Genomic DNA, 12,449 nt, shown 5'->3' on the forward strand with positions numbered 1-12,449 from the left:
TCATCACCAGACCCTTAATACAGTCACAACCCATATAGGTGGAAAGTACTCATCAATACAAATTAATCAAGCCCAAAGAAAAGGTAACTGCTGTAAATCGTTGACGAGTTCCATCGTCTGTGTTTCGGCTCCATCATCAGACCAACTCCAAACCTTCATAAAGTTGTAGTGGTTTAAAATACCTTATGGAAACACTAGCAAACGCACTAGCCGTCTCTACAACTTTCGAAAGTTCCCCTCAATTTCTCCAGGATGCCATCATCAGATCCTGACATGAAAAAAATGGGACCACCCTGGAAGTAAACCCTTCAAAACAAAAAAAGAATTTTCAAAATCGGTCCATAATTGACGGAATTATCGCTGGACATACATAAAAAAAAAAAAAAAAAAAAAAAAAAAAAAACATACATACAGCCGAACGTAGAACCTCCTCCTTTTTGGAAGTCGGTTAAAAATACATGATTGTAATGTAATTTAATTTATTTCAAAAGAACAATAAAAATTACATTGTACTAATTGTAATGTTAATTAATTAAATTATAGTATATTATTGAATTATTTATGTTTGTGTATTCTGGATCCTGATCAATCAAACCGTTGATGATCAACGTCTTACGATGGCTGTTCACGACCAGTATGAAATAGATTGTTACTGAAACAAAGCATCAATATTATGATTTGTATTAATGACATTATCATCATGACGTTAGCATTAGAATCAATATTTACACTTTATAAATAGCAAGATTCATTGTAAAAGATTGTTGGTCGACACCCACCAGGTGGACTGACGACATCAAGCGAGTCGCAGGGATTCGCTGGATGCAGATAGCTCAGTATCGTGATGTTTGGAAGTCCCTACAAAAGGCCTATGTCCTGCAGTGGACGTCTATCGGCTGATATGATGATGATGATGATTGTAAAAGAGTTTGCACTGGGATACCACCATGCTCTTTTCTGCCACCAAAACATCCCCTAATTGCCTCCAAGTTCAATTCAGTTTTATTTCATTTTACGACGCTTTTTTGTTCTTTATTTCTTGGTCTTACAGCTCGCTACAACGTGACTCAAGTCAAGAGTTAATACATTAGGTAGGTTGCGCGTCTTTGCTAACCATGTGACACCGGGTGTCATAAAGTTGACCTTTATACTTATAAGTTCCAGGATAGTATACATATTACGATAGTATATATAAAACGAAGTCTGTCTGTCTATTTGCGACAAACTTACAGATTATCCGTACTGAACGGATTTACTTACAATTTTCACCAATAGTAGTAGAGTAGAGTGAGTGAGTAAATAAGGTCAATTTTAAGTAATTTATACATACAAAGCAAAGATTGACTGGATATTTGCAAAATAAATAAGTTAATAAAATTTCAAAATCTATTAAAAATCTTTTATCGTAAATAGTTGAAAATTCATACCGCTTTAGTTTCTTTACATTAAATGTGACATTTTTTAATACATGAATTATAATCATAAACGCACAAATAATAACAATATTAGTAATTTTGTTTGAACGCCCATACAGATCTAACGATCATTATGTACATACGACGTCATTAATTCGTACCATTTTGTATGGGGCTTTTTTCAGGGATACGTGGGAGTGCCGCAAATCTGACCCTTTAAATCCCTGTAGCTCCGAAAGTAATGATCGCAGATACCTGTTACTTTTACAAAATTGCTTTACTATTAGCATACTCTTAATTTATACTCGGAGACAACAAAAACACGCATAATGGGATATCCTCCTTTTATAGATTTACTAAGAAAGTCTATTATGGCAGATATAATAACTAGCTTTCAAAGATAAGATACTATGCGTGGCCTAGTTTGTGTTTAAGAAATGGTAGACAACTTACAAATGTACCAGAGCATGCCAAGTATGACAATGATGACTCTGGGCCGCTGGTGCCTGGAGGTGAACACGATGGCGAGGAGAGTCATCATCACAAGCATTGCCATCACGAATATCAGCGCGTACCATATCCAGATCGCGCAGAGAACAGCGTCATCCTAAGAGAATTCTTATCTACCATCATCATCATCTCCTCCTCCTCCGTCTCCTCTCAGAATGAGAGGGGTTAGGCCAATAGTCCACCACGCTAGCCCAATGCGGATTGGCAGACTTCACACTCGCAGAGAATTAAGAAAATTCTCTGGTTTGCAGGTTTCCTCACGTGGTTTTTGTTTACCGTTTGAGACACGTGAAATTTAATTTCTTAAAATGCACATAGCTGCGAAGTTGCGAAGAATCGGAGGCAGAGGCATATCCTCTGGGCTATCACGGCTATTCATAACAACCGCATTTTTTTATTTCGTAAAGTCGAAAGTTAATGAAAATGACATCATCACAATGACAGCTAAATGATTACTATTACTGTCCAGATCTCATTGTGATGGCATCGTTTTAGTAAAGGGCGTTACAGAATACTAAAAATGTGATTGTTATTGATTTGATGTTAATTATATTAGGATGTTAATATAGACGAAGTTAATAAATAGACCAGCTGGCCCAGTCATGTGTCGTTAAAATCAGTTGCTAATGATGAATTCATTAAAAAATAACCCTTGAATGTGACCTCATGTTGAGTATTTTTGTATGAAATTAAGTTATATTGCAGAGCAACGTTTGTCGTGTCGGCTAGTTAAATATAAACTGCACCTTCATTAGACCGCAGAACAGAATAATACTGGCTGCGAAGAACAGTGCCACCATGATCCATATCGTGACCAACAGGTAACTGACGGATATGAACAATGTGCACCCGTAGGCCATCGGATGTACCTGAAACAAACAAAGAAATATTGGATTTTGGATTCCCTAAATCATTAAGATCTCATTCGTACGTAAGGTTTTTTAATGGACGTTAAAATACAACAAATATATTATATATTATGTGCACGAGACAGCGTTACACGACGCTTTTTTAACGAGCAGTGTTGCATTTTAAAAAAAACCTCTCGTGCGAATGAATGCTTACGCTTTTTAACTCTCGTTCAAATGAGGTCAAGTCAACATATTTAAAAAAAAAAAATTGTAGTTTTAAGGTCATGGCACACAACAACTCTGAAAGGGATTTTGCTTCGTCGTCTACCTGACGATAGCCTTAACGTAAAAAGTCACTTCAGTCACATGAAGTCGGAGAGGTATCATCATAGTATCGTCTTTCGCGTCGTCATCAACAACGCGATAAATATAAGAACTCGTAAAACGCCTTTATGATAAATTACAGAGTTCATAAGTGTGCACTACATGAACTCCGAAAGGTTTTTGCTTAAATCAGCTCGCCTAAATTTACTCGAAGTCTTTATATTTAGACTGTCGCCTTGTTGACGACGACTTTTAAGTGTAAAGAGTTAGAGCATAGTAAACTCGGAAAGGATAGTCACTTCTTCAGCCGTTTAATATTCTTTGTATAAAGTCCTTACTGCAGCACACACTAATCAGAATCGTAAAATAATCGACTGGCCGTGATGGCTCTAAATACTACGGTGATGATCTTTTTCAGAGTTGATACGTGTGGTATAACCCTAAGTGTGAAAACTTAAAAAACAAAATAAATAAAAATAGACAGTTAATATGCAGAGTTGTAACGGAGTCCTTTTACCGGTGTCACTGCTTCGAACGTTTTACTCGTATTATGTATAAAATATCTTGGTTTTGTTTTGTTTTAAAATTTTCATCTCATTTACATTTGCGTTCCTCCATTAGGTGTAATGTGTAAAGTTCGGAATGGGACGCTCTGTTTGCGCCAAATTAAATGGAGGTTGGAAAGTTTTGGTTTAAATTTTAATTCTGACAATAGTCCATGAAGTACATTACAATGCTTTTTTTGGTCCATTTTAATTTGAACTTAACGTACGTATTTACTTTTTACATCGGTTGAAAAATTCACAAAGTTGCGATCGCGTTTGTAACTCATATACAAAAAACTTTTCTACACGTTATAATTTCTTACGTCTCTACATCAAACTCTATTTTCTGATTCACTAAACTACCTATTTTGTAATTATTCTATCTAATATTGTAAGATAAATAATGCAACCAAGTCGGCAACAGATAATTCATACGCCAGTTATGGTAAAATGTATAAAGGCTCAATTCTATAATATGTACCATTATGTTAAACCTACATTTTTATGAATAAAATATCATTCATTTATTCATTCATCATTAATTCATTCAAGAGATAATACTCTCGCACTCCTGTGACTTAGTAACGGTCATGTTGTTTACGTATTTTATCTCGCTTCGTTGAATATATTAACACTTTAAATATCTATGGTACGACATCTCAAAAATTATGCGAAAAAAAGTCATTCAAACAACTGCGAACATTCACAGACCGGACTTTGCGTTAAGATCGTGGCATCTTTCCACACCATTCGATTTTATTGCTGTCTTTTATCCCTAGGGAATAATCGTCTCTCGTCTGAGCAGGGCTTAAGAGTTAATTAGCCGAAACTTTTCTGAGATCTACAACTATCCTAAACTAGGTCGATTTCTTTACTAGCCGACGCTCCGCGGTTTCACTCGCGTTCGCGTGAGAATACTGACATAAGATAGCCTTTACCAATCACAAATTACGTGGCATTTTAGTGGTAAAATAATTTTTCAAAATCGGTTCAAAAGATCCAAAGATTACCCCCTACACTACCACAAACTTTATCTCTATCACACTAATATTGTAAAGGCGAAAGTTTGTGTTTAAGTATGTATGTTTGTTCCTCCTTTACGCTGCGTTCCGTTACTGAAGCGATATAGCTGAAATTTGGAATGGAAATCGGGATTAACACATAGGCTACTTTTTATCCCGAAAAATTCATGGTTCCGCGGGGTTTGTGCGAAAAACTGAATTCCACGCGGACGCAGTAATATTAGCATAGACGGAAAAGTCGAGCCTTAAGTTTCGTATCAAGCTACTAACCACACCTAAAGCGGCAATTATCATCGATCCCGTCCTGAGATCAACACCAAAGAACGATCCAACCACCGGTAAATCTTCCAACGCACCCATATTTGAAAGTGTCTAAATGTTCTTTAAATTTGTAGAAACTATTGTGGTATTTAATATCCTTGTGAGATATAATCCTGAAGCTTTAACATAACAATCCATCAACTATTCATGTAGATTTATTATTAAATCATAAAACATCCATGTAGAATTTGACAGTCAGCCATCTCGGTCACAGATTCGTTAATTGTATGTGTAATGTGTATTGTAATGTATTAAGAAAGTAAACGACATTGATCTATGATCGTAGCAATGTCGTTTACTTTCTTATGTCTATGGATATCGTAGATCTATCTACGGTAGATACTGTATTCCTAATCTGTGGAACGTATAACATCTTTCATAAAATTGAAAAAATTCAACCGACTTGAAAACCACCAAAATAAACTAAAAAAAGAAAAATAAAATCTTATTTGTTAGCTTCTGATCACTTTGAAGGCGGTGAACGGAATCGCCACCGCCACAAGTACGGGCAATTTGGTAATTTTCATTTTAACACAGAATTACAGAACAGATTTTCATGAAAATTAAATCTGGAAGTATACTCTTTCAAACAAAAAAGAATTTTTATAATTGGTAAAGAAATTACGAAGGTATAAGGTAACAAACATTTTATTTTATTTTATTTTATAGATTTATTTGTAATCAACAGCGTAACAGTAGGAACATAATTATTAGATTACATAAGCTTAAAACTAAGGCCACAAAGATTACAGAATATACATATTATACAAAGCTACAATACAATTTCGGGTACCTATATTAACATTAAAAGATAAAAGTGTTCTAAAAAATCTTAAAAAAATTTTGTAAGTGTGTGTGTAAGTTTGCGTGTTTGTGTGTGTGTGTGTGTGTGTAAGTGTAAATTATAAAGTTCTGTGTGACTTAATCACTTCTTTTTTAAGTTGTGTTTTAGATAGGTAAAATAAATCTAAATTGTAATAAACTTTATTATATGTTCGGGCCAGACGTAATACTATAGAATTTTGCGCATATATAGTATTACATTTGGGAACACTCAGTAACGCTGTGTGTCGACGTAGTGGTCTAAAAGATGAAGCGTTGATAGAAAAATTTGACAACAAGGAAGGGCAATCCAGTCTGCCTGTTAAAATTGCTTGAAGCAGTATCATATCACTCAAGTTTCTTCTCCTTTCTAGTGTGTCAATTTTGTAATGCCTGCAAGCATCCTCATAACTATTAAATATTTTAAATTCCTTGAATGCCAAATATTTAAGGAATTGTTTTTGGATGGACTCAAGCCGTTGTGTGTGTATGACATAGTAGGGCGACCAGATGTTGCTAGCGTATTCAAGGGTACTTCGGACATACGCGAAGTATAGTGTTTTTATGGCTTCAATATTATTAAAGTTGCGTGTTACTCGCTTTATGAAACCGAGTTGTTTGTACGCTTTGTCAGCTACTACATCAACATGATCATTCATAGAGAGTTTACTATCAACGCTTATGCCTAAGTCTCTAACAGTATTAACCTTAACAATTTGCATGTTATTAATCTTATAGTCGAATGTTATTGAGTTTATTTTACGACTCAGAGTTATGTGATGACATTTATTAACATTTACAATGATTCTGTTTCTGGAGTAATATTCAGTTAAGGCATCAAGATCTTGTTGTAACTTATGACAATCATCCTGGTTGCGTATTTTAAGGAAAATTTTTTTATCATCTGCAAACAACAAGTGTTCGGCGTGAGCAAAGCTGTTTCCTATGTCAAACAGGTAAGCATTATACAAAAGAGGACCTAAAATAGATCCTTGGGGTACCCCTGAGGGTATTGATATAAAATTACTCCTGGCGCATCCCAATACCACTGCTTGCATGCGATTTTTAATGTAAGATGTGAACCATCGGTAGAGACTTCCGTTTATCCCTAAAGTGCTCAGCTTTTGTAATAAGATTACATGATCGACACGGTCAAAGGCTTTTTCGAAATCTGTATATATTACATCTACTTGGCATCTTTGATCCATACTTCTCAACACATAGTCAGTAAATATAGCCAAATTCGTAACAGTAGAGCGATTCCTCATGAATCCGTGCTGCTGGTTTGGGATCGACCTTGAGATAACAGGGCTAATGTGACTATAGACAAGCGTCTCAAACAGCTTACTCATAACATTTAGGATGGATATGGGCCGGTAATTCTCTATCAGAGTTTTTGATCCACTTTTGTGAATTGGAACGATTAACGCCTCTTTCCATTTATCGGGGAAGGTAGAGAAAGAATTTATAGATAAGTTAAAGATGATGGACAGAGGCTTAGCCAAAGAAGAAGCGCACTTGCTTAGGAATATAGGGGGAATGCCATCACTGCCGGATCCTTTGTTGGTTTTTAGAGCTTTTAACAATTTACGGACTTCGGTTTCGTCAGTTATAATTTTGCAAATTGATTCATTTTGTGTCGTGCTGATAGAAAGCGGGGCATCGTACAATGTCGCAGGTTTTGCAAAAACACTTTCAAAATATTTACTGAACCCATTGCTAGCCGAAATTAAATCCGTGTATGTTGTTTGTCCTAGCGTCAGTTTAGTAGGGTAGCCAACTGTATTAGTCCTCAGAGATTTCATGTAGGAAAACAACATTTTCGGGTCCTTATGGATATAAGTTTGCATACGCTCAGAGTATGAAGAAAAGCACTTCTTCTGGACAAGTTTTTGTCGCGTCCTCAATATTGCAAACTCATCATAGTCTCGTGGGTTATTTCCCGTCTTCCATTTCCTGTGCTTTTGAAGCTTTTCTTTTATTATATGGATCAAAGACTTTGAGTACCAAACAGGAAAGTTAGATTTGAATTTTACTTTTACCGGAATAAATTGCTTTATACATTCGTTTAGGTACGAGTAAAAAATGTCTACTACGTCATTAATTGAATCCCCCAAAAGCACTTCATGCCACTTAATTTTAGAAAGATAATCGTTAAAAAAATCGTAATCATTAAAAAAAGACTCGATAAAGAAACGAGATAAGTCTATATATTTCTCCGTCAACGGTTTATTTTCTTTACGCTACGTTATTTATTCGTGGATAATTCCACTTCTGTTGTAATGGGTAAAAAAAGTACCAGTCTTATATTAAAAACCAAATACATTCTTTTAAAAATAAAATACAGGATTTTGTAATAAAATAATGAAGGCACTTAGCCTTGGACCAAAATTATTAGCTTTTGAACTTTAAATTATTAAATCTGTAGAGACGTCAATTCTGTACGTGAAATAACTACCGGGGGGTGATTAGCGATCGATACTGATGCCAAAAATGCAATAAGTAATATTTTCATCTGTCTGTCTACAGACAGACAGATGAAAATATTACGTATTGTTCGTTATAGAAACAAAAACTACTCGACGGATTTTAACGAAACTTGGTACAATTTTACTATTATTCATACTTCTGGTTATAGTATACTTCTAATCACGCTACGATCAATAGGAAGAGAGCAGTGAAGAAAAATGTTGGGAAAACGGGAGAAGCAACTCCATTTTTACAGCGATACTACTGTAAGGGCTGGATTAAAGAGGTCTAAGTGTGGACGAAGTCGCGGGCGTCCGCTAGAATTCAATAAAACAATAAGTATTGATAAAAACATAACTTCATTATAAAACAACAATATTAAAACACAATAAGTATTGATGAAAACATAACTTCATTATAACAACAACGCGAATAGACAAAATATTGGAAAAGCAAGACAATAGCCTGAATAGTATACAGAATCAATGTACCTAGTTCATTAAAATTCAATATTCGCTTTGAAAGAGTATTAATTTTGCATTATAATACTTTCTGACCATGTTGCAGAACAATGCTTTCTGATAATTAACGTAAACGTGTTTTTTCTTAGCCTCAGGAGGTGAATAGAGAGAGTTTTCATGGTACTTCATTTTTTTTCTTTTACAAGTTAGCCCTTGACTACAATCTCACCTGATGGTAAGTGATGATGCAGTCTAAGATGGAATCGGGCTAACTTGTTAGGAGGAGGATGGAAATCCACAACCCTTCATTCTGAGAGGAGACTCGAGCTCAGCAGTGAGCCGAATTTGGGTTGATAACGAGATTCGCGGTTAAAGGTCTTAGACTCGGCACGGTGAGGTAGTCGGCTCACACAGTCACACAGTAACGACTTACGGCTAATTGGCCTAATTAAAATAAATAAATTTTGATTTTTTTTTTAATTTTGACGGTTATTTTCAGCAGAACCTGCCTTCCAAACCGGTGGTCTCTACAAATAGTCAAACTTGACTTGATTCTCAAACCAAGCCTACTTGATATAAACGAATTTGAATTTGAGTTTCATCCCTGGTTTGCAGGATTCGACATTTCAGCTTATGTTATGCAACTAATAGGAATCCAAAAGTTTTAAAAAGGCTTAAAAAATAAACCGTTCACAAATCCGCTTGGAACCGGTTGGATCCAGTAATCCAATTAACTAAGCAATGTTGCCAATCGTGTACCGACTTTGGTAAAGCGTATTATAGAGAGCTTGTGACGATGCTTTCATTAAAAACTCTTTTTAGATTCTGAGCTTATATAACGTCAGTATAAAAATGATATTGACACGTGTTTTAACCTCAGAATACAGAAACGGGGCCGACCCGTCCATACGGCGAACGGAGCAGTCACTCCAGGCGCCAAATCCTACAGAACGCCTAAATGATAATCCTAGTCAACCGTAGACGGTACTGCGACTGTTTATAATTGGTCACCCCAGAGTATGATCGAGATTGGTCACCCCAGAATATGATCGAAATCTTCGCGTTCCACTTTTACACTCACCTGAGTAAATATGTTCCTTACTCATAATTTGGTATGTCTCATATGGACTTATTATTAGGAGCAAACAGGAGAGGCGCCATAATTGGATCTCGCTCCATTTTAAAATTTGCTTCGGGCCGGCGCTGTACAGAAAACACCAGAAGCCACGTTCAGACGTCATTTTAAAGCACGCATTGTGTCCGAATATTGCTATTACCTGTATAGCACGTCATACAACAAGGCATTACACCGAAAAAGAATAATTTCTACGGCTTCAATTCTATGCGCTATCACACCACCGAGAAAGTGCAAAAACAAAGTTGTCAAAGTATTATACATATTTCATTAGAAAAAGAGGTCATTTTAGCATATTAATGACTTATGACACTGCTTAGCAAGCATACAGTGTAGATAATAATTTACAACGGCACGGGTAGTGTCAAGTGCTTAAGCTTTCAATGGAATTAAGTTTTTCACAAATCCCTCGGGAATTCCAGTTTATTGCAGCGTTAAACCACGGTTATTGTACGGTTACATTTATAATCATCACCATCATCATCATCATTATTAACAACCGATGGGCATCCACTGCTAAACGCAGGCCTATTGCATGTACTTTCAAACACCACGGCCTTGAACCGCCATCAACCCGCTTGCTCGTTCCATCTAGTGGGGGGTCGAACAACACTGCACTTTCCGATGCGGATCGTCATTCCAGCACCTTGGGGACCTAACATCCATCGGCTCTTCTTGCTATGTGGTCTACCCATTGCCACTTCAGCTTCACGACTCGCTGCGCAATGCCAGAGACTGTACAGCAAGTAAACGTTTACATTACAGTTTAATTAACTACCAAGTATCGCAGTAATTTGCACTGCTATGTGGTTTAAATCCCTTCGACGTGTACGGTTTGGTTACTCATTCATCATACGTACTACAAAAATATGGAAAGCCCTTTCAGCTTCTGTTTTCCCTACCACCTACAATGTTGGTTCTTTACATCTTGATGAAGAGTTAATGAGCAACTTCTAACCAAGCGTTTCTTACTATATTTATATATAATTATAATTAGTATTACTTATAGGCATGATTGTAGCCAATCAAAATCTAGCTTATATTATTTAAAAAAAAATTACTTGCTATTAGTATTTTTTTTTTAGGACCTGCCTCGCTAGACATTACCTCTCTGTCAAAAGATCACGATATAACGTGTTTATTCAAACTGCGTCTATAGTATCGATGTTTCACTGTGTTTAAATTACACGTGTGTGTATTCGTTTTCAAGGGCTAATAAAAGCTAACAAATACCCGACAGTTAGTTTAGTGACAGCTGCAGCAATCCTACCAATGTTACCCCCCAACTGCAAGATTAGTAAACTGTGTTTTTTAAATAAGCACTGAAGCTTGTATTTTATTTATTAAGTCAACCCATTGCGAAGTTTTAATAAACCCTTGATTGAAAAGTGGACTTTACATTTGAATTATTTTCTAAACCGCAACTGCCATCCAGTAAGTAAACTACATTTTATAATTCACTTTAATAATAATATTTTTAAAATATGTACTTAATATAATAGTTAATATAGATAGGTACGTAGTTTTATTATTATTGTAAAATTTTATAAAATGGAAATAAAGATAACATTCATAACATATTCTTTACATCTCGTTTACTTAAAAGTTGATTTTTTTTATATTTATGCTAGCGGACGCCCGCGACTTCGCTCGTGGAATTTAGTTTTTCACAAATTCCTCGGGAACCATGGATTTTTCTAGGATAAAAAGTAGCCTATGTGTTAATCCATACTATAATTTATCTCAATACCAAATTTCAGCTTATTCAGTTCAGTAGTCGACGCGTGAAAGAGTAACAAACATTCAAATCATCAAAATCATCAGTTTTCGCAAATCTCGGGAAACCATGGATTTTTTCGGGATAAAAAGTCTATGTGTTAATCCAGAGTAAAATCTATTTCCATTCCAAATTTCAGCCAAATCGCTTCAGTAGTAGCGGTGTTAAAGAGTAACATACATCCAAACATCCATACAAACTTTTACGTTTATAATATTAGTAGGAAGTAGGATGCATTTTTGTTTACTTAATATGAATTCCATTTTTTAATACTTAAGGTCTTAATCATAAATTGACCCATGCTGAGAATTAACCAGGACCACTCTATTGAAAATCATAACGTAATACACAGAAGGTTACCGTCAAAGACGTACCGCCAAGCAATTTACCGTTCCGGTACGATGTCGTATAGAAACGGTGTGGATTTTCATCCTCCTAACAAAAAAACAGTGTAAAACATCACCCTATTTTGCGAATCGTAAATCGGTGAGTCCCATGATTATTATTTACCCACCATGCTGCTCTAATGAAGGTTGGCGGCCTAAGTCAGGTAAATACGTTCAAAAGGTCTTGTAATGCGGCTCTTATGGTAATGTGCGGTCAGCTTTACCCCGTTCGAGATTGGCTAACTCTCGAGGGCTGGTATTAATAAAACAGAAAACAAAGAGCCTTCTAAATTGCAAGAAATTCGCAACTTTTACTCACTTTACGATTTCCCAACGCAGGCAAAAGAAAAATACCCTTGCACAAAGTTTATTGCAAAAGAGCTTTTCCAGGCAACCCTAAAAATGCTTAAT

The 12,449-nt window shown here is 35.8% G+C and overlaps 1 long non-coding RNA gene across 1 annotated transcript; it reads right to left on the reverse strand.

Annotated features, from left to right (window-relative positions):
* Positions 1-1,385: 1,385 nt before the first annotated feature.
* On the reverse strand, positions 1,386-3,619 carry LOC112057831 (uncharacterized). The gene is made up of 2 exons (XR_008251554.1): positions 2,672-3,619; positions 1,386-2,022 (listed from the first exon to the last, which is right to left on the reverse strand). It is a non-coding gene; the product is annotated as an uncharacterized LOC112057831 (long non-coding RNA).
* Between the last annotated feature and the right edge of the window lie 8,830 nt (positions 3,620-12,449).

This window comes from Bicyclus anynana, chromosome 16, assembly GCF_947172395.1.
Source record: "Bicyclus anynana chromosome 16, ilBicAnyn1.1, whole genome shotgun sequence".
NCBI classification, from domain to species: Eukaryota; Metazoa; Arthropoda; class Insecta; order Lepidoptera; family Nymphalidae; genus Bicyclus; species Bicyclus anynana.